This window comes from Capra hircus, chromosome 14, assembly GCF_001704415.2.
Source record: "Capra hircus breed San Clemente chromosome 14, ASM170441v1, whole genome shotgun sequence".
Taxonomy (NCBI): Eukaryota; Metazoa; Chordata; class Mammalia; order Artiodactyla; family Bovidae; genus Capra; species Capra hircus.
In genome coordinates, this window is record NC_030821.1 from 20,449,607 (window position 1) to 20,473,316 (window position 23,710).

Consider the following 23,710-nt stretch of genomic DNA (forward strand, 5'->3'; position numbering starts at 1 on the left):
TTTGGCACACTGTCTGGCATATGATGCGAGATGAATAAACGATTGCCATAATAACAAAATATTAGTGACAGTGCTTAATGTTAATCTTATCAATGTTAATAATAATTACAATCACAGTCCTTCAGACATTTGAAGTCAGCTGTGTTTCCACTAAACTCTTTCCTTCCAGCTTAAAGATCCTCAGATCTCTTTAACATTTTCTTCCAGGGCAAGGTTCAAACAGCATCTCTGTCAGGTGGTAGTGAGTCCCGTGTCCTTGGCGGAATTCAAGCAAAACATGAAGGGTCACTCTGTGATGACATTGTCAAGGGCCTTGAACTTCTGATTGAGGCTTAAACTGAAAAACCCTAGGGGTCCATGCCAACCCTCTGTCCTTCCTACATTCTGACTTAAAGAACAAGGTCAGAAAATAAAGTGTACAGTTAATGCTATTCTGGGTCATAATCATTGCCACATTATATTTGTCATATTTTAAAATTTATCACTGTTAACAGTTGTCATTGTCATCATTGTCAAGGCCAGGGTTTGTAATAGAAATACCCGTCTTCTAAACTCAAATTCTTAGAGAGGGTCTGGTTAATTTAGAAAACATCAACAGTATCATGTTAGATTCCTAAGGCTGTGATGGTGTGTAAAGCACTACTTTTCTTGATAAAGATAATAGCAACACTTGTATGGTACTTGTTCTTCAGGTTCTGGCTGCTTCACATGTTTTTATTTCCTTTGTCCTCATAAAACATGTGGAAGCTATTGCTGTGACCCTCCTTTGACAGAGGAGAAACTGAGGCTCAAGAGGTTGAGTGACATGCCCAAGGCCACATGGCTGGTGAGTGTGGCAGCCACACTTGAGCCAGAGTGACCTGCTTTCAGAGTCCTTTCTTGACCTCTAAGCCAACAGCCTATCTGCTGAGGATGGAAACCACAAACATATCACCTTGAATTTTTGCATCGTTTCCCAGAAGAACTCCAGTCACACAAACTCATGTCTTAATTGGAAAGGAGTCTTTGAAATCCCTTTGTCCAGCCCCCATCTTACAGATCAGGACCCTGAGACCCAAGTGAGTCTGGAGACTTCACCTGAGCCCAGGTCTTTTATTCCCAGCACAGGAGTTTTGCTGCCCAAAAAGGTTTTTGTCCCCATCACTTCTCTTCAAGCGGGTGAGGTCAGGAACCTGAGTGGTATTAAGGTCCCTTCTCTGGCCTTAAGGGATGCTGGCAGAGATCGGGGGCACAGAGACTGGCATTTCCAGGCCACAGTCAACAGGCCTTATCTGAATCTTTGAAGAGGAATCAGCCCAGTCCCTGTTAGTCCAAGAGGAGTCCCACAAACTAGACGCCTTATCTCAAAAACAAGGCCTTTCCAGGCCAGGCCAAGGGGCCTTTTTCCTGATCTGCCCCACCTCCATCTGTTTGTGCAGAGATCAAATAAACAGCTTCACCACCAGGGAGGTGTTAGGAGCCAACTGGGAATTCTTTATCAGAGACAAGACTTGATTGGGAACAACTCCGGATGACTAATTATGGCTTCAAGGGGAATTCGCTGAGTGGCTATAGCAACAGAAGAAGGGCCCTTCCCATGTAAACTGGGCCATCTCACAGCTCTGAGTCTAGCCATTTAATTACCTCCATAGATAGTTGGATGTTATGGAAGCCAGTGCAGCATGTCAAGTAGACAGCTTTACAATGGCCGTGTGGGGAGCCTTCAGGATCTGGGTTCGTGAGTAGCTGACGTCTTGTGCTGTTGAGAGTCTGGGCTCCCCAGGGCTGCTGCCAGAATATCCTCTTAGAATCTCACTGGGTACCTGTTTTTCCCTTTGACTGGAACTTAGAAAACTCTTTGTTAAGCTCTCAAGATTTTAAAAATTAAAATTTTATTCATTTGATACTTTTTCCAGAATTTTAAAAACACACACAAATGTAGAAAGAAGGGTAATGAAGCCCCATAGACTCAACACTCAGCTTGAACAACTGTCTCATGCTTGTCTCATGCCTCCCCCGACTAAACAACTTTGTATTCGTTTGTTCATTTTTGCTGGAGTATTTTAAAGCGAATTCTAGGCGGCATATTATTTTACCTCTCAATACTTCAGGATATATCTCTTAGCAATAAGTACTTTCGTAAAAACATTACCTGATACTGTAACCACACCTAACATAACCAAGAATTACTTAATATCATCTAATATCCTGCTGGTAAGATACAATAACAGTATATCTGGATTCAGTTTTTGCCCAGTTGGTTCAGTTTTCCCCAACTGTCTTTAAAGATGCCTTTTTACAGTTGGTTTATTTGAAGAGAATCCAAACAAGCTCCCCATTTTGCATTTCTTAAACCAGGATAAATCTCTGACAATTCCCCTCCCCAACCCCATTCTCTTTTTCATGCCATTTAGTTGCTCAAAACCCAAGCCACTGTCCTGTACAGTGTCCCGACCTCTGGGTTTGGCAGCGTCTTTGTGGTGTCATTTAACATTTTCTGTTTCCCCTGCATTTTCTTGTACAGTCAATCTAGAGACATGATTGCAGTCAGGTTCAATTGTTTATTTATTTGCAGGGGTTCTTCCTGGGCAGTTCTGGGCTCCCTCTATTGTGTCACCTCTGGAGACACTTAGGGACCGAAAGACTCAAGCTTAGTGAAACCCAAATTGATCAGGGGCTTCAGGAGATACTGGCCTGATCCATCCATTATAGAGCTTCCATCAATGCCTGAAGAGAAGTCATTCAGTCGTGTCCAACTCTTTGCAAACCCGTGGACTACAGGCTTCCAGGCTTCTCCATCCATGGGATTTTCTAGGCAAGAATACTGGAATGGGTTGCCATTTCTTCCTCCAATCAATGCCTGAGTCTGCTCTTTTATTAGATGTGACTCAGTCAACCAGACTTAATCAACTTTCAAGGAATAAACTCAGTTTCTGTTCCGTTCGTTTCTGACTGCTGCACCAGCTTTCTTTCCTTTGTGATCCTATGTGCCGTTCTCAATGTTCTGTGCTCCTGTCTGGGACAGGTTTCCCTTAGGAGAGCTACTCTGACTTCCTGAGCTCTCTGGTTCTGGTGAGCTGGGATCACCGTTTGAGGAGTCTCACTTTACATCCCTCAGACGGTGGCTCAGATGGTGAAGAATCTGCCTGCAATGCAGGAGACCTGAGTTTGATCCCTGGGTTGGGAAGATCTCCTGGAAGAGAGCATGACAGCCCATCCCGGAATTCTTGCCTGGAGAATCCCATGGACAGAGGAGCCTGGTGGGCTATAGTCCAAGGGGTTGCAAAGAGTTGGACATGACTGAGTGACTAACACTTTCACTTTACAGTGAAACGAACTCTAGGGCCTCCCCACCAATCCCCAATTAATTCAACTAGAAAATCAACATTTTTGGTTGGTTGCTTTCCTTTTCCATTTCCTTCTTCCCCCACTTGGTGATTTTTGATAGATGAAGCGAAGTATTCTCACAGAGTCTGATCCCTGAGTTTCTCATGTCTTGACACCAATTCTCAATCTCCCCGACGTCCTAGTGGGTACTCTGTCTAGCCTCACTTTTCAAGTGGAAGGCTGAGATTCTGAGAGACTCAGACTCACACCCTCTGCTCCTAACCCCCATGTTATAGTGTCTCCTAAAGATACACTGGGATCTCTCTCAGGTTTTGTTTGCTTGTTTTCCAAGAATATCCACTCTTGGTCATAGGGCCCAATCTTGGGGTCGGCAGGGCCGTAGAGCCAATGAGTCTGGCAGAGAGCCCAGGACTGAGCAGGCACTTAATAATAAAAATTTGTTGAATGAATAAACCAAGTTATTAGTCAGTCTGATCCTTAATTGGTTTGCTTTTAAAAATGGAGATTAAGGACTTCAGTGGGTAAGAATCTGCCTGCCAATGCAGGGAACACGGATTTGTTTTCTTGTCCGGGAAGACGCCACACGTCGTGGGGCAACTAAGCCCGTGTACAACACCTCCTGAAGCTTGTGCGCTTAGAGCCTGTGCTCCGTAACAAGAGAAGCCACTGCAACGAGAAGCCTGCAACAAAAAGGAGACCCCGCTTGACGCAACAAGGGAAAGTCCGAGCACAGCAATGAAGACCCAGCGCAACCAAAATTAGTAAATAAATAAATTATTATAAATGAAGATTAAAATGACCTTTGCAGAGTCATTATAAATTTGAATAAGGTGATAGTACAGTAAGTAATTGGTGCAAAGTACATGCTTGGTTACTGAAAATTATTATTAATATCATATGAATAATATAAAAAAAACCCAGAGAACCCCAAATATCCTTATATTTAGCTTTGGGAGCACCTTACTGACTTAGGCAAAGTTTTACTTTCCTGATTATATTTTGTCTAGCCTAGTGCCACAGAGTCCCTTGGACTGCAAGGAGATCAAACCAGTCAATCCTAAAGGAAGTCAGTCCTGAATATTCATTGGAAGGACCCATGCTAAAGCTGAAGCTCCAATACTTTGGCCACCTGATGTGAAGCACTGACTCATTAAAAAAGACTCCGATGCTGGGAAAGATTGAGGGCGGGAGGAGAAGGGGCCAACAGAGGATGAGATGGTTGGATGGCATCACTGACTCAATGGACATGAGTTTGAGCAAGCTCTGGGAGTTGGTGATGGACAGGGAAGCCAGGCGTGCCGCAGTCTAGGGGGTGGGAAAAAGTCGGACATGACTGAGAGACTGAACTGAACTGAAAGGCCAGTCAGTCCATGGAACACTAGTCCCTTGAGATAATTAATCACAGTTCTGGCCAAAGAACATCACTGTTAAATTGTGAAGCCCCCTTTCCAAGTAATATTCATTGAAGTCCAACAAAATTATTTTCTGGAGACCACCTTTGGGGAATGCTAGCATAGACAAGGATTAAAGATCATTTGCATCACCTCTTTTCTCAGCTAACGAATATGAAATGCTCAGTCACAGTGGGGGAGGCCCTAAGAGATAGTCCTGATTAAAGTTTGCCATCTGCAATCTATAAAGTAGGTAAGAGAGACAGGCTGAGTGTTTATAGCAAAGGATGAACAAGATGAGTTGTGTTTGCAGCACTTGGATCAAGACTAGACCTCCCTAAAAGCTGTCACTTCCTGGTAGCCAGGAGCCTAATGTTCTAGGGCTGTCTGGTTTTAATTATTTCAATTTATCTGTTTGGAATTGACTTTTTCTCTGTGGGGTGCCTGAGTTTCTGGCGTCTATCCATGAGATATGAGCTAAAAACACTTGAGAATATCACAAAGGCAAACAATGATTTGCTCCTGAAGAAGACTGCTTCCGTAGAGTTGCTACTTTTCCACTTCTCCCCCACCCCCGTAAGGATCTTGTTGTTGACATGAGTCTTCATTATGTGAAAAAAAATCAACAAAAATTAGACAAGTGATAATTACTTGATATGAGGGAATAGCCATTAATCATAAAAAATTACTTTTTGCTATAGCAGGGTATCATTTGTATTACTATTTACATACCATTTTTCTTTAAATCATCTCACTTTTTAACATAAAGAAATATATTTAGAAACTTCCCTGGTGGTTCAGTGGTTAAGACTCTGAGCTCCCAATGTCTGGGGGCCCAGGTTTGATCCCTGGTCGGGGAACTAGATCCCACATGCCCCAACAAAGAGTTCTAACATTGCAACTAAAGCTTTTGTATATTTCAACAACGTTTGAGGCTCCTTTGTGCCTCAACTAAGGCCTGGTGTGGCCAAAAATAAAAATGACAAAAGAGAGAAATGTGTTTGAATGGAAGTTCATAGTACTTTATAGAAGCAAGTATCACTCATCATAAAGAAGGAAAGAAGCTTCTCTTGTTGCGGGACACAGGCTTCAGCAGCTGTGGCCCACAACTCTAGACCTCGGGCTCAGTAGTTGGGCATGGACTTAGTTGTTCCGAGGTATGTGGGATCTTCCTGGACCAGGGACTGAACCCATGGCCCCTGCATTGGGAGGTGTTCTTGTCCACCGTACCACCAGGGAAGTCCAGCATTTAATTTCTTAACTAAAATGTGTACAAGAGAATGCACCCATTGAGCAAGGCCATCTCTTGGTCTACTCTGACCCACAAACCACTCCCTCTCGTCTATACAGCCAAGAGGAGCCCCTGACCTGTGTCCTGTGCTCTGCATCGCCTCTCACTGGCCAAGGAGTCTGCAGGGCCAACGGGTCAAACCTATGCAGGGTCCATGCTGTCCCCCAGATCCCAGAATTCCCTGCACAAATGGCCTCAACCCAATTCCAGGGCCTGTGCGGGGCCTCTATGGGCTGGTCCTCTGGAAGTTCTTGGGCCATAGGGTGGTGGAGCTGGGCCTCAGGCCCCAGGTGTCTGTCTGCATCCTGTGAGCCCCTCTGATTGTGCTGTGGAACAGGTGGTAAGAGCCAGGGCTTAGGCTGGAGCCCTCCGCACACTCCACATTCCAGGGCGGAACTCCAAGGAGTCAGAGAGTTCTGAATTTGATCCTGACTTTCTAGGGCATGATGCAGCTATTCATCAAGGTATGTAGACAAACTATTCTATTTAACGTTTTGTAGGTTTCATCATTTGTAAATCCTCGATGTGGGAAATTAGGGTCTCAACTTGTATTCTTGTTCCAGATCCTACAAATGTTCGAGGCCCACCCGATGCGATGAGAGGAAGTCACTTTTATGATACCAATGAGTAGACACTTTTGAGAGAAGTGATAAAAAGGAGGTGGTACACACACAGGTTGTGTAACAGAAGTGCTTCTGCACCCCTTCAGAGGCCTTGGAGGAATTTTTGCTAGGCGATACCATAAACTAGGGGCTTCCTTGGTGACTCAGATGGTAAAGAATCTGCCTACAAAGGGGGAGACCCAGGTTGGATCCCTGAGTCAGAAAGATCCCCTGAAGAAGGGAATGGCAACCCTCTCCAGTATTCCTGTCTGAAGAATTCCATTGGCAGAGGAGCCTGACTGGCTATAGTCCATGGGGTTGCAAAGAGTCAGACATGACGGAGCGACTAACACTTCCAACTTTGCATCTTTCAACCATAAACTGATAAATACTGTTTCCAGCACATTCTCCACTGCAGCCTCTCTCTGTTCTCAGTGGTGTCAGATGTAAAATGGGCGGTTCTCACATCAGATTCCAAGAAGTTCAAGGAAGCACAAGATTTCCTGACTCAAGAAAATAATTTGACAGAACTGTTGTTTAATTAATTAGAAGATATTAAAATGCCTATAAACATATTCTTTGATATGAACATTGTATGTCATTGATATATAGTGTGGGTGTTATAACAGTGAGTGAAATCTGTTCCCAAAATTCTGAAAAGCTTTTGGTTTTATGCTTCTGAGAAAGAGCTTCTGGGGCTGTGTTTCAGGTTCTGCGCTGACAGGGTTTTAAAAACTGCCATCTGCACGCTCAACTGCCTTTCAGAGCTTTATCTCTTTATCTCTTTCAGAGCCCTGGCCTCTCTCCTCAGGGGAGCTCATGAATCCACCTGCCCAGCCAACTCCTCCATCTCACTCCCCACACTCAACGTGGAGTGTCCTGTGTTCACCTCTTGTGGCTGACGTAAAAAATTACCACACAATTTGTGGCTTAAAACAACAGAATTTTTTTTTTAATCTTGCTTTTTTTCCTTGTTGTTGAGTCCTGTAAATCCTTTATATATTGTGGACGCATGCTTTGTGCTAAGTTGCTTCAGTCATGTCGGACTCTTTGAGACCCTATGGATTGTAACCCACCAGGCTCCTCTGTCCTTGGGATTCTCCAGGCAAGAACACTGGAGTGTGTTGGCAAGACCTCCTCCAGGGGAAAAACAGAAATTTTGTCTCTCGTAGCTGTGGAGACCGGAAATCTGAAGTCGAGGTGTCAGCAGGGCCATGCTCCCTCTGACGGCTCTGAGGGAGAGTCCGTCCTCACCTCTTCTGGCTTCTGGTGGAAGCTAGGTTCTAGGTCCCGAGGTGTTCTTTGGCTTGTGGCTACAATGAATCCAACCTCAGGCTCCATCTTCACAGGGCCTTCCCCCCCTCCCTCTGTGTCTCAGATCTCTTTCTGCCTTTCTCCTAGAAACCCTGTCACTGGAATTGGGGCTCACCTAAATCCAGGATGGTCTCATCTCAAGAGCCTGATTTACTCACATCTGCAAAGGCCTTTCTTTCAAATAAGGTCACCTTCATGGTTCCAGGGATTAGAACATGGACATATCATTCATCCAAGTGGACAAACCACCATTCAGCTCACTAAGTGACCCATTGCATTTCATCAAAACCAGTGCCTTCTGCTGTCTCTGTCTAGGGGAGGAGTGGTACCCACATTCCCCATGTGGGAAGTCATCCCAACCCCAGCCCCTCCTTTCCCCTCCACATCCAGACAGTCACCAAGGGCTGCCAACCAACCTCTCAGAGCTCTGCAATCTGTCCTCTCCCCTTTGGTTCCCACTGCCATCCTCACTGGCCTTCTTTCTGTTTTTCAAACTCTCACCTCAGGGACTGTGCTTGAACCGATGCTTCTCTGGAAGGCTATGTCCCTCAGGCTTCACAGGCAGCTTGGCTCTTTTGAGAGAGCTCTGAGCTCAGGTATTAACATCACCACTTTTGAGAGGACTTCCCTTCCTGATCTGCCTCAAATAGCTTCCCAGTGACTCCATCATGTCACACAGCTTTCTTCTTCCCAAACTCCTTTGAACCATATTGCTTATTTGTAGATGTTTTTTCCTTTCTGTCTGCCTCAAAACACACACACACACACACACACACACACACACACACACACACACACACAAAACTACATGAGGCTAGAGAGCCTTGTCTCTTTGCTCAGGTCTGTATCCCCAGTCTTGAGATTAGTGACTGAAGTGGAGTATTTAATGCAAGTCTACTGAATAAATGATTGGTGCTTCAGTGCTGGCCTTGACCTCCTTTGTCTGTTCAGACAACTGCATGACCTTTGAACTGTCTCAGGTCAAATCTGATCACACTTCTCTTAGGCTTAAAGATCATTCACCATTTCCCACAGGTTGTTCTGGGTCCTTAGCTTGACATCCAAGGCAGCCGTGTACTCCAAACCCTTCCTCAAACTTCCCTCTAGTCACACCTAAGGACCGTTCCGTGGTTCTGACTCTGTGCCTTTGCACCTGACGTCCCCTCTCCGATGTCTTCCTCTTCTTTCAGCTCAGAATCTGATTCTGATTCTTTACTCAAAAACCAGTTCCCATGTCACCGACTCCAGGAAGCCTTCTTTGACTTCTCCCCTCTGCCATGCTGGTACCAGGTTTTTACTGTTGCATTTCCACGCGGTTGTATCACGTGCATTCTTCCCTGCTTCTCTGTTCAGCCTGACTTCCTGAAGCTAACCCCTGCATGCTCGTGTTCAGCACAAATGCCATGATCACTCTGGACGAGCATCTCTTTCGACTTCTTCTGAACCTGCAGCCCTTCCACTTGGCCGTCTGAGCTCCAGAGCCTCAGGCTGCATGCTCCTGGGAGCTTCATCAAGCTGCTGTTTGCCTTTGGAGCACCTCCTGGCATTGCCCTTGGGGCATCTTGATTTCTAGAATTGCTTGTCTGGCTTCTGGACTCACTGAGACAGCCTTAATCCCCTGCATTTACGTGAGCTCAGGTTCCACAGTTTCCAGGTCCTTGCCAGCTCCCCTTGACATGCTGCCAGCTACTAGTCTTCACTTAGCTGGGGCAATTGATGCTGAACCAGGGCCATGGGGCGTCTCAAAGCCAGGAAGCTGAGTTTCAAAGACTGCAGAGAAGCGAAGCAAGAAAAGTTCCAAAAAGTGTCAACTTAACAATCAAGACTTCACTCTGGAGGGAAGATATTCAGAGTCATGATGAGAGAGGCCGGATCACAGGTGGCCAGCGGGAGACTGGATGTGGAGACATGGGGGCAAAGGAGTGGGTACTCTTCAGCTGTGTGAGGGTGGTATCTTAATCTATCCAGGCTGCTATAATAAAGCCCTACAGACTTATGGGCGGCTTATGTGCTGTGCTGTGCTTAGTCGCTCAGTCATGTCCAGCTCTTTGTGACCCCTAGACTGTAGTTTGCCAGGTTCCTCTGTTCATGGGGATTCTCCAGGCAAGAATACTCGAGTGGGTTGCCATGCCCTCCTCCAGGGAATCTTCCCAACTCAGGGATTGAACTCAGGTCTCTCACATTGCAGGCGGATTCTTTACTATCTGAGCTACCAGGGAAGCCCAAGAAAACTGGAATGGGTAGCCTATGTCTTCTCCAGGAAACTTCCCGACCCAGGAATCGAACCAGGATCTCCTGCACTGCAGACAGATTATTTACTAGTTGAGCTACCAGGGAAGCCCATCGGTGGCTTTGAGACAACAGAAATTCATTTCTCAGTGTTCTAGAGGTTGAAAGTCCAAGGTCAGGGTGCCAGCATGTCCCGGTTCTGATGAGAGTCCTCTTCTGCGTTGTAGACTGCTGACTTCTCATTGTGTCCTCACGTGGAAGAGAAGCAGAAAGAGGAAGCAAGTGCTATAGCTCTTCAGTTTGGTTCAGTTCAGTCGCTCAGTTGTGTCCGACTCTTCGCAACCCCGTGAATCACAGCACGCCAGGCCTCCCCGTCCATCACCAACTCCCGGAGTTCACTCAAACTCACGTCCATCGAGTTGGTGATGCCATCCAGCCATCTTATCCTCTGTCATCCCCTTCTCCCTCTGCCCCCAATCCCTCCCAGCATCAGGGTCTTTTCCAATGAGTCAGCTCTTCGTATGAGGTGGCTAAAGTATTGGAGTTTCAGCTTCAGCATCAGTCCTTCCAATGAACACCCAGGACTGATCTCCTTTAGGATGGACTGGTTGGATCTCCTTGCAGTCCAAGGGACTCTCAAGAGTCTTCTCCAATACCACAGTTCAAAAGCATCAATTCTTCAGTGCTCAGCTTTCTTCACAGTCCAACTCTCACATCCATACATGACCACTGGAAAAACCATAGCCTTGACTAGATGGACCTTTGTTGGCAAAGTAATATCTCTGCTTTTCAATATGCTATCTAGGTTGGTCATAACTTTCCTTCCAAGGAGTAAGCATCTTTTAATTTCATGGCTGCAATCACCATCTGCAGGGATTTTGGAGCCCCCCAAAAATAAAAGTAAGAGCTATAGCTCTTACAAGGGTACTAATCCCATTCAGGAGGGCTCCACCCTCATGACCTCATCTAATTCTAATTACCTCTCAAAGACACACTTCCTAATACCATCACATCTGGCAGTGAATCTGGCAGGGACGACATTCAGTCCACAACAGATGGAATGGCTGGTCAAGGGGCTGCAAGGTTGAGATATTTTGTGGGTGATGATAGACTAGAGTGACTTGAGCACCTTAGCAGACACCGCTCATATTCTCAAGGATTCTCTTGAAGAACCTTGTTAAAGGTGAGGCTTTTCTCCTGGGTTTGAGGGGGAATGGATATGTGTATATGTGTGTCTTAGTCCCTTCACTGTATACCTGAAACTGCCACAATATTGTTAATCGGCTATAGATAAAAAAAATAAAAAGTTTAAAATTTGGAAAGGAAAAAAAAGAAAAGATGAGAGTTTCTCAATCTCAACTCTATTATTAACACTTTGAGCCAGAAAAGTCTTTGTTAGGCTTGGGGTGAAGGGCTGGAGAGGAGGGTCTCTGTCCTGGGTACTGGGATGTGTAGCAGTAACCCTGGCTTCCGCCCACTGGATGCTATTAGCACCCCACAACCCTTGAATGGAGCAACGGAATGTACTGCATTGAAAACATAAGGAAAGAGTGAGGCTCTGAGTTGTACAGGAAGGAAGAGAAAATGTGAAGGAGGGGAAGTTTGTGTCAGGGAGGAAGCTGGGTCAGGGGGCAGACACAGCTTCAAATTCTCCAGTAAAACAAAAGGCCAGATCAGCCACTAACAGGGAGGAAAAGGAGTGTTGCACTTTCCACTCTGCTTCCAGATAAGCTACTGTTTTTCACAAGACCAGACAAAGTTGGGCACGGTTAACTAAAGGGTTCCAAGTGCAAGTCCTTTGAGGAAATTCGCATACTGTTTGGTTCTTCATAAATGTTTATCAGTGAATTAAAAGTTCTGACAAACTGTTAAACATGAGACCAGTTTAACTCTTTTTGGAAATATCAGCTTTATTGAGGCATTAATAGACGCACAGAATTCTAAGATATTTGAAGTGTACATCATGGTGATTGATATAACTTTTTGTTTACTTCTGGCACTTCCCAAATGTATTGGGGAACCCTTTCCTTTCTTAACTTCCTTCAAAACAAAACCCCCAAATCCCCACAAAACCCCCATTCATATCTCAAAGGACACGTGCTATCTTTGGGACAGATTCCAGGAAGCACTGTGTGAAGGACCCAAGAGGAGACTATGTGTGAGCCAGACTAAAGGGGAGGGTGTCAGCTAAGGACTGGTGAGTTTGTTAGTGTGCAGAATTAACACAATTTCTTGTTTTTGTTTTGTCTTATCCAGCAACATTAACTGACCTACAGCAAAGAGCCCCTAGAAATGCAGCCAGCTGCCAAGAGAGTGGAAGGTGACAGGGACAAAGGAGTTGGGTGTTAGTGACATGGTGTTGAAACTGTTAGCCTGGGGAGTGGCTGAGACCTGACCCAGGCTCTCTTTCTACTCACCGTCTTCTCCAGAGGACGGTGCCAAGACCTCTGGGCACATGGGGAAGGGGTGGACGATTCTGTGAGGCATCACAAAGGAAGGGACCACAACTCTGAGTATTCATGAGTAAACAGGAGTTTGCTAGGTAGGTAAGAAGGGAAAGGACATCCCAGGCCAATGGCATAAAGGTGTGGAGGGGTGACAGAAGGTGACAGCTTCCAGAGCTGTTGAGAAATTCAGTGCAGGAGCCAAGGCAACGGGAGAGAACAGAGAAAGCGGGACTGGGGTCACGGGTGCAAACTACAGAGGGCGTTACAGAGGGTGGGGAAAAAGAGCACGGATGCAGGTCTTGTGCCTTCGTTTTTGATGTTTCCAAAGAGTTTACTGTTATTTTCTAGATAATCTTCTTTCTCAGTTTGTATTTCCTCTTTAACTCAAATTGTTTAAGATTAATTTTAGAAGTATATTTCTAGGTGGTTGTAACTTTTTATCTTCTGGTGGTTATTAAATTTGCATTTTATTGTAATATTATAATCAGAAGATTGTTTGTACTCAGCTTTTTGAAATCCATTAAGGTTTTCATTATTTCCTAAAATTTGGTTAATTTTTGGCTCTTGTATTATCTATCTTTAGAGGGGGAAAAAACTGCATATACATTAGTTGTACCTCATTATTTATATTATTTAGTTCTTTTACATGCTGTGTATGTGTGTTTATGTGTCTGTATCCAAATCTTATTCTCTTATGGGCTAACAGTCTTATCTCCAGTGGCTTTCTTTTTTATGTATCTTTTTTTTAATGTGGACCATTTTTAAAGTCTTTATTAAATTTGTTACAATATTGATTCTGTTTTGTGTTTTGGTTTTTTGCCCAGGAGGCATGTAAGATTTTAGCTCCCCCACCAGGGATGGAACCTGCACCCCAGCACCGAAAGGTCAAGTCTTCACCATTGAACCACCAGGGAAGTCCCTCCAGTGACTTTCTACTATTTGTCTTTGAGGTTCCTGTAAAGAAGTTCTTTATCTCGAGAATATTGTGATCGTACTTGTTAATGTAGAAGAGAAAACTTGGGCAGCCATGCGGAGGAGGGTTTTGGGTGGAGATTGGAGGTGACAGGCTAGGAGTCCAGGCAGAGGTCATGGAGAAAGAAAAGGAGGTGACGCACTAGCCCGGAGAATCACATGGACGAGTGGGCATACAGGAGGCAGGGGAGCTAGGAGGCCCCAGGATGCTGCTGCTGGTATTCAGGTTGGAAGGTGGCACAGTGGGTGGGTGTCCTCACACTGTGCTGTGACAAGTTGTTGATTACTTATGGCTTTTCGTTTTGTTTTCCTTTTGGCTGCACTCACACGGCTTGCAGGATCTTAGTTTCCTGACCAGGGACTGAACTTGTGTCCCCTGCAGGGGAAGTGCTGAGTCCTAACCTCTGGATCACCAGGGACGTCCCAACTTGTTGTTTATTTGACTCATCTCTATCTCCCCAGTAAGGGCGGGACCATGTCTGCTTGGTGTCTGTTGTCTCCTCTGAGCCCAGCACAAGTGGTTCCTGGCCCACAATACAGGTTGCAAGACAGAATTTAATAAGTGAATGAAACCCTGTTCCCGAGATGGCTGTGGGACCGCCAGGGGAGGTGTCCAGTGGGTGGTTGGGAATGTAGGTTGGAGAGGGGTCAGGGCAGTGAGTCCCTGATGAGAAGGCATGCTTGCTGAAATGCTCACTGTGGTCTGGACTCCTCTGTGGGTAGCAGCTTGCTGTGAGCCTCCTGACCTGTGTGAAGAAATCACGCGTGTGCAGGTATGTGCATTCGGGGGTGGGGTGGGTAAAGAGTCTACGGCCAAGGGAAGACCAATGCATCACCGACCATGGTCTGCTGTGGTCAAACAAGTCTGTAACGTAATGCCAGCCCCTTCATCAGTTCCGTGCCCAGAAACCCACCTCCTTGGGATTTTTCCCACTATTTCTTAAGTCTCCTCCTTTATTTCTTCAAGGCTTTTTCCCCTTTATCTGGACCCTCGTACTTTCTGGCTCCCCAGAAACCTCGGCCCTTGATTCCCTCTATTGGAGGGAATCTCTCTATTGGAGTCGTCCCTACTGGGTCTGCCATGCTCCAACCCTCTCCTGAGGAGAACGGCAGGGAGGGTGTGCCCTCTTCCATTCCATGTAGCTGCCCCTCTTTTTCTTTCCTTCCCAGCCAAGCTTCTGGAAAGACTTGTGCAATTTGTTATCTTTACTTATTTCTTATCTAGATTCAGCGTGATCCAGTCTGTTTCCCGTCTTTTTTCTCAGAAGCCTTTCTCCAACCAAGGTCATCAGTTTGCCAAATCCAATCCCAACGGAACCCACTTTCCAAACTTAACCTTCTTCGTCCTCTTGGCAGTATTTCACATCTACGTCTCCTTCTCCTTGATGTTTTCTCCTCCTTGGCCTTCTAAGGAGGGTGAATATATATAATCCATCTTCCAAACTGGGCCACTGTTTAAAGTGAAAGGGGGCACTCATTAATTATTATGCCAGGCTGTCCTAAACCAAGACTCCCTCAGGCAAACACAGACTTACGGTCCTCCCTGCCTCCAAAACCTCCCTCTCCCGTCTCTGGCTGCTCATCCTCAGGCTCCTTTGTGGGGCCCTTCTTCTCCATCCTCTCCTTAAGCGTGCCCCCAGCATTCCCCCGTTCTCCCTCCGCACCATCTCCCTGTATGATGTTATCCACTCGTGGCTCAATCCTTGTCTGTCTACAGTGTCTTGATTCCTACTCCACATACAAACCCAACTGCTGAATAGAAGTCTCTACCCGGTTGTCCTAGAGGCAGCTCCACATCTATATTTAAAACCAAATTCATTATCTCTAACCCTAAATAGGTTATCTTCCTGTGGGTGAATGGTAGGTGGAGGAATATGAAGGAAGTGGTCATTAAGAACATAGCTTCTGCAACCTAAGTGTCCACTGGCAGATAAACGGATAAAGAAGATCAGCATAGATGCAGAATGGAATATTATTCAGCCACAATGAGGAATGAAATACAGTCATTCGCAGCAACACAGATGGGTCGACCTAGAGAGTATCACACTAAGTGAAGTAAGTCAAAGAAGGACAAATACCATATGCGATAACTTGTTTGTGGAATCTAAAAAGGATACGAAATTTATAGAACAGAAAAGACTCACAGACATAGAAAACAATCCTATGGTTATCAAAGGGGAAGGGGAGGAAGGGACAAATTAGTTTGGGATTAGCAGATACACACTATTATATATAAACTAGATATAAACAACAAGGACCTTCTATATAGCATAGAGAACTATATTTAATAACTTAAAACAACCTATAATGAAAAAGAATCGGAAAAAGAATACATACAGTCTCTAGAGCCAAGTCTGGCTCCAGAGACGTTTTCTCAAGCACCTTAGTATTTTCTGTGTGCCAAGAGGCTAGAAAAGTGTTCAGCAAATAATAAGTGCTCAGCAAATTTTTTCCACCCTCCTTCTAGCTCAGCAATTTGTCTAACCAAAGTGAAAGTGTTAGTCGCTCAGTTGTGTCCAACTCTTTGCGATCCCACGGACTGTAGCCCACCAGGCTCTTCTGTCCATTGGATTTTCCAGGCAAGAGTACTGGAGTGGGTTGCCATTCCCTTCTCCAGGGCATCTTCCCAGCCCAGGGATCAAACCCTGGTCTCCTGCATTGCAAGTGGACTCTTTACTGCCTGAGCCACCAGGGAAGCACAAAGATTGTCTACCCAGGAGTAGGCCTGTTTTCCTCATCTTTCCTTACTCTATCTACATCTGGCAAGTCCTGTCAACTATACCTTAAAATGTTATGTGCCTTTCCAGAGTTGACTTAATTATTATTCTTTTTCCAAAGCACTTTTAAAATTGAAGTAGAATTGATTTACAAAGCTGTGTTATCTGCTACACAGCAAAGTGGTGCAGTTATACACACACATTCTTTTTCTTGTGCAATTACTTTTCTATACTCCTAGTTCATTGTCCAAGATGTCTTGATATTGAGAAGCCAACTCCCAGAGTACCAGGTAAGAATGCAGAGTACACAGACCTGGATGTCTGCAGAGTCTGAAGCTTTTCCTTCCAAACCTCCACTCTGCTTGCTTCCTTAGAACCTTACTGCATCACCATGGAAACAAGTCCAGGCCTGCCTCCTGGAAGATGAGAGACTCTGTGGAGCAGAGATGAGCCATCCTGCTAAAGCCAGGCTGCCACCAGTGCCCAGCCAAACCTGCAGCTGACCACAGATCCAAGAACAGAGGAACTGCTACCTGAGCCCACAGCAAACTGCTGACCTGCAGAAAGATAAGTTAAATGAGTGGTTGTTGTCAACCATCAAATTTTGGAATAGTCTGTTATGCAGGAAAAGCTTACTGGTACACTTCAAAACGGGTATTCCCAGATGGTTAAGAACCCACCTGCCAATGCAGGAGACATAAGAGACTTGGGTTCGATCCCTGGGTCAGGAAGATCCCCTGGAGGAGGGCACAGCAACCCACTCCAGTATTCTTGCCTGGAGAATCCCATGGATAGAGGAGCCTTGTGGGTTACAGTCCATGGGGTCACACAGAGTCTGATGGAGTGCCTTAGCATGCCTACATGCTTAGGAATTTGCCACAGACAGGGTAGTTTGAACAACAGAAATTATTTTCTCATACTCCTAGAGGTTAGAGGTCCAGGACCAAGGTACCAGCAGAGTTAGCTTCTGGTGAGACCTCTCTTCCTTGCTTACAGACAGCACCTTCTTGCTGTGTCCTCATGTGAGCCCAGCAAGAGAGACCTTGTCTCTTCCTCTTCGTATAAGGACATTGATCCTATCAGATTGTTGTCATTGTTCGGTCACTAAGTAGTGTCTGACTCTTCGTGACCCCACAGACTGCAGCACGCCAGACTTCCCTGTCCTCCATTATCTCCTGTAGTTTGCTCAAGTTCATGTCCATTAAGTTGGTGATGCTATCTAACCTATCAGATTAGGGGCCCAAATTTATAGCCTGATTTAATCTTAATTACTTCCTTACAGTCTCTGTCTCCATATACAGTAGCACTGGGGATTAGGGCTTCAGTGTACGAATTTGGGGGGGGGCGGCGCACACAATTCAGCCCATAGCAGGTAGCAACCATCAAGTGGAAGTAGAAGCCGTAAGAGCTGCTAAGTGAAAGTGGAAGTGTCAGCCACTCAGTCATTCCGACCTTCTGTGACCCCATGGACTGTAGCCCGCCAGGCTCCTCTGTCCATGGAATTCTCCAGGCAAGAACACTGGAGTGGGTTGCTGTACCCTTCTCCAGGGGATCTTCCCAATCCAGGGATCGAACCGCATTGCAGATTCTCTACCATGTGAGCTATCTGGGAAGCTAAGAGCTGCTAAGATCACCTGAAAGGAGTGTGAGGGCAGAGGAGACCCACTGACCAAGGACAGACTCAGGGTCCCCAGTCTGGGGACCGGCAGACCAGTCCCCTGGAGCCAGCAGTGGACGAGGAGCCCTGTGAGAACAGAGAGGGAAAGGTCGAGGAAGTACAGGGAGGACCGAGGGGTTGATAAGGAGGCACAGACGCCAAGCCATCCATCATTTCACAGAGGAGGAAATGACTAACACAGTCAGCGCAGCAGGCAGAGGTCAGGGGCTGAGATGTGCCCACTGGTCTTGGCCCGGTGCCTGGTGACCCCGACAAACGTCAGAAGTGTGGCCGAGCCAGAAGCCATGTCCCCGGTGGACTGAAGAACAGAAAGGAGGTAAGGAACGGAACAAGCAGATAAAGGATGCTGCTGAGAAGTCTGGACGAGAAGGCACGAGAGAAATCAAGAACACAGAATCAAGAGACTTTTTTACGACAGGAGAGACTTACGTGTCTGTATAGGCTGAGAGGATTGAGCTAGAAACCAGGAGACGTTCATAATGAGGGAACAAGGTTTGGAGGAGGCAGAGAGGCAGGCGGCAGTAGCTAGCCTTTCTTAGCAGTTGCCTGTGCCAAGCTCTCTGTGCAGCCTGTCTCATCTAATCCTTCCATCAACTCTGCGAGGTAAAGGCAGGTACCATCCCATCTCACTGATGAGGAAACCGAGGCACTGAGGAGCTTAAGAAATCTGCCCAAGATCACACAGCCAGGAAGGGATATAAATGGGATTGGAACCCCGGCAGCCCGACTCCACAGGCTGGGGGATCTGACCTGGATTTTGGCCTGCTTCTAAAATTAATAGGAAAGCAGTGGGGGTGTGGGGGTAGGAGGGGGTGCGTGGAAGCAGACTCGGTAGGGAGGAAGGATTTGATGGAGATCATGTGATCCCAGTGGCCTCAATTTTTTTTTCCAGTGGTAGGAGACAAGAAGCTAAGCGTTAGGCCCGGGGTCGGAAGGGAGCATGCGGAGAGTGATAGAGGCCCAGAATAGTAAGTGGTTTAGACCCAAGGCTGCTACATGTGCTGGCAGGTGGTACCCAGTTGGGAGTCTGAGCCTGTAGCGATGCCAGCACTGTGGTGGTGCCCTTCCCAGCAGTGCTGGGAGCCAAGAGAGGCAGGAGGCCTGGCACCGGCTCCAGGCTGGGAGGCTTGCCAAGGGGGTGCCAGCAAAGGGTGGGGAGAAGGGCGCTGGGTCCTGGAGAGCATCTGTCGTTCCTGACTTGGCTGTGTCCGAAGGAAGGCCTGCACCCATCCCATGGCGGTCACCCCTGAATCTCAGAGAGTGGGCCTGGCCTGCTGTGTGTTCAGGGTCCCCAGAGAGGATCTGATTCCAATAGAGTCTGGAGTTCAAGCCGAGTCCAGGAGGGTAGGAAGTAAGAGGGGCTGAGAGACAGGGTGTAAAAGGTAGAGGGAAGGGCTGAGGGATGACAGGGCAGGGTGCCGAGGAAGGTGAAAACAGAGATGTGAGCAGTGGGGTAGGAGGACCCCTCAGGGTCTGCACGATCCTGCTTGGGCAGGCTTGGGGGGCTTGAAAGGACTTGGACTTCCCTGGTAGCTCAGCTGGTAAAGAACTGCCTGCAATGCAGGCAAGAGATCTGAGACCCCAGTTTGATTCCTGGGTTGGGAAGATCCCCTGCAGGAGGGCATGGCAACTGACTCCAGTATTCTTGCCTGGAGAATCCCTATGGACAGAGGAGCCTGGCTGGCTACAGTCCACAGAGTCGCAAAGAGCTGGACACGACAGCACAGCGCAGCACATTTTACACCCTCATCCACACCCATATTCCTATGCCCAAACTGAATGGAAGTGTCTCAGAACTTTCCCTTTGTCCTTAAGAGTAGGGACCTCTGAGGGAGAGGCTAAAACAGGGGAGGCCACAGGAGTTGCCTGAATAGACTTTTCTTTCCACAAAAGCCCAGCACAGCCCAGAAAACCAACACAGGGGCGCCAGCAGGAGTGGGCTTTCTGTGGGACCTGAAGCATCTTCCATGGCTGAAGGACTCTTCAGGAAGAGAAATCCTGGGGAATGGGCTGGGACGACCAGCAATGGAGAAAATGTTAATTTTACCCAACCCACGTTTACAGAGCTCCTAATATATACCAGGCACTATTTGAACAAGACAGGTGGTGTAATCTCATGTAGCAGCTCCCAGAGCACCTTCTCCAGGATGGTAACCATCTCCTGTTTTTTAAAAAGGGGGTGGGGTTCCCAGGTGCAAATAAGTTTGGGAAACACTAGGTTAAAGAGAGTTAAACAGATTTACTCCCTGAAGGACTTGTCAGAAGCTTTAATCTGTCACTATGCTCCAAGACATTCCCTGGAGTGGAACTGAATTTAGGGTACTGCCCTGCACCCCCCCAACCCCAGGCCTGCTTGACCACAGGTTTCTCTCATTCCTGGCAGCCCGAGGACAGGAACACGGGATCCACCAACACTCCGGGAGAAGCGTAACTCGGTGGCAGAGTTCAGCCATGAAGTCAGGCTCCGCGGTGGGGCCTCGGGCAGGCTGCTTCAGACCGTGCGCAGTGTCCATCTTCCCACCTGCAGCTCAGGCAGTGTCTCCCTTGTGCAGGTGTGAAGCTGGGAGTGCCGTGCCTGGCACCCAGAAACCCCTGACTCAAAGGACACCGGCCTGGCTTGAGAGACCCTTCTGCCTGCTCTAAAATGCTATGGCTTGCGGGCCTAAAAACCACTGATTGGGGGCCAGGGTCAGAGCGCCTGTCTTCTCCGCAGCAGTCTCAAATGGCTGTCAAAGCCTGTGACAAGAACAAGGAAAGAGCAGTCACTGGGGATGAGGGTGGGGAGGGGGAAGGGGAGGGGTGAGGGTGAGAATAGGGGAAAGAGGAGGGGAGGGGGTAGGAGGGGGAGGGGAGGGGGGAGGGGAGGGGGAATTGGGGAGGGGAAGAGGAATGTGGGGGGCGGGGAGGGGGAGGGAGGTACTTCCGTTTCCATTCCCATCAGCGAGCGCAGGCTCTAGGAATCTGCGGTCGGTGGGCTGGCTTGACTTCTTGGACAGGGTGGCGACAGGCCGGGAACGGCCGGCCAGCCACCCACGCCCGCAGGGCCCCAGGATTGCTGCGGCCCGAGTGGGCACACCGGAAACCTCCCCAGGCCGGGCAGGCAGCTTGCGGGACTTGGCCCGGGCCCAGCCCTGTCCTTCCTGGAGGTGGCCGCTGGCGGGAGACTTAACAGAAACGCTCCGCGGCCGCCGCTCGGGCTGACGTCAGCGTCTCCGGAGGGCGTCGGGCCTGGGGGATTTCTAGCCCCCGACGTGTCTGGGGAAAGGATGCCTCCTCTTCCAAGTGCAGTGTACCACTTCTTCAGGGCCTGAGAGAAATGGGAACAGATGGTGGTGCCTTAGGAGGGAGGGAGTTTGAACTGGGAGACATCGGGTAAGGACCAGGTCTCCACCTTGGGACTGGGGGGCGCTCTCCGCAAGTTCCAGACCCCACCTGTCCGCTCTGGCGGCTAGAAACCAGCCCCCTGGTGTTCCCCACGCAGGAGAGACCCTTCTGTACACTTGACTGTCTGCCTTCACATTTATTTAGTAGGCTTGCTTTTATTGTCCGAACCCAGGGATGGGGGAGTGGCATCGAGTGGAGATGATGGCCCCCAGAGACATCTGTGAAGTACTGTGATCCCCATTTTACAAGACCCAGAGGTCAAGCATCCTGCCCAAGGTCAAACGCTGCCCTGGAATTTGAACCCACGTCATTCATAGTCAATGCTCTCTAGGTAGGAGGAAAAGTTTAGGATCCTCAGTTTAAACTTCTGGTTTATTGGGGCAGGGGGGAGAGAAACATGCATATAAATCAACAGAACATCTCTGATGGAAGGAATGCTTTCCGTCCTTGTTAAGGGAAAAACATTGTAGAGCCCCGGTGTGCGAAGCTTTGTTGGCTGCCTTTGAGGACTTAACAGTTTTTCCAGGAGCGTGCCCCATTACCACCAGACAATGAAGACAGCTCTCCCTCCTTCCCCTCTCCCCCTCCCCCCCCCGCCCCGCCCCGCCTCGCCCCGCCCCTTCTGGGTTGCCCCACCCCCACCCCAGCTCTCCTCTAGTCTCTTTTTCCAGCCAAGGTGGGGCCTCCAGAGCGCATGGCCTCGGGCCCAGGGCTCGCCTTGCCTCGCCTCCTTTCTTGGCAGCCGCTAGAGCTTGCTGCAGTTTTTGGCCTAGTAAAACCCTTTCTTGCCTCCCCAAGGGAGAGTTTTGATTGGCTTCAGCTGGGATGACCTCATCTTCTAGAATTTGGGGATGTTCCCATTTTCCACGGCTCCACCTTCAGCCAAGGAGTTCCCCTCTGGCCATCTTTTCTCTGAAGGCCACCCTACCCCAACCTGCCCGAGCGTTGGAATCCCCCAGACTCACTTGGGCAGGCCAGTGTGTGCCCGAGATTCCTGTTCTCTTTCCACACCAGCATTCCTGGGTGGTCTTGGCTGCTCCCAGCTTTGTCCCACCCCTCCCGCATGTTCCCTCTACCCTCAGAGCCCGCCCCTCCCCTCCTCAGGCCTTGCTGCAAGATTCATAGGAGAGTGCATTATTTAAAACGGTCACAGTCGTTCTCCAGTCAGCTCTTCTTTAAGATCATCTCCCTTGATCTTCATAATAATCCTATGATACAAAGATTGTCATCCCCAGTTGACAGATGAAGACACAAAGTCTTAGAGAGTTGATGTAAACTGCTCAAGATGAACAGCTAGTAGGCATGGAGTCTGGATCCAGACCCAGGTGTGTCTGGCTCCAAAGCCACCGCATGGTGCTTATCACCTTGAGAAATACCGCTGGCTGCACCCACATGTGTGATCCTGCCAGCCACAGTGCCAGCTCTCCTGGAAGGATCATCAACAAATCCCATTAGCTCTAACCTTCCAAAAATCTCCAGAATCCTACCACTTCTACTACATCCCCTTGGCTGAGACAGCATCGCCTTCTACCTGAATTTACTGAAACAGTCTAGGAGGTCTCCTGCTTCTGCCTTCTCTCCACACAGCAGCTAGAGTGGCCCTTTAAAATAGTCCCTTTGAGCCTGTCTTTTCTGTGCTCAGAGCCCTCTGGTGGGTCCCATCTCACTCATAGTCAAAGCCAAAGTCCCTGCATTGGCCCAAGAGACCCTCCACACCCACAATCCCACAAACCTCTCTCCCTCCTCCCACTGTGGACTCTGATTTCACTTCTTACTGTTCTCACCCTCTGACCCACTTACACTGGCCTCCTTGCTAGTCCTTGCAAACTCATAGCAAGTTTCTGCCTCAGGGCCTTTGCACTTGCTGTTCCTACCATCTGAAAGTCTCCTCCCCCAGTAACTTCACGACTCCCTTATCTCCTTCAGGTTTTGCTCATATGTCACCTTTTCGGGGAGTCTTTCCCTGTTCACTCTTTCCTCCATCTGGCTCCAAAACCCTCTCCACGCCCTGCTTTTTTCCTCCCCATAGTACTATCACCAAGTGATAGTATTTTACTGATTTATTAGGTAATTGTCTGCTTCCCCTACTGGAATGCAAGATTTGTGCAGATAAAGATTTTTCTGTTTCTTTTTTCACTGCTGTATTTCCAGAGTCTGGAATAGTACTTTGCACATAGTAAGATGCTCAATAAATCTTTGTAGGAGGGAGGTGTTGGCCAGCTAATTTCAGATGGGGCCAAACAGAAGGGCATAAGTATGTGGGCAGGCCTATGAGTCTCCTGGTCATGCCTTGTGAAAACGGAAGTTTGGGGCCCAGAAAGAAGTGGCCTCTGACCTCTTGTGCCTCCTCTGTGGCTT

General features: G+C 47.8%; 1 long non-coding RNA gene across 1 annotated transcript; it reads right to left on the bottom strand.

Moving 5' to 3' along the window:
* On the bottom strand, positions 12,045 to 16,957 carry LOC108637519. The gene is made up of 2 exons (XR_001919127.1): positions 16,604 to 16,957; positions 12,045 to 15,024 (listed from the first exon to the last, which is right to left on the bottom strand). It is a non-coding gene; the product is annotated as an uncharacterized LOC108637519 (long non-coding RNA).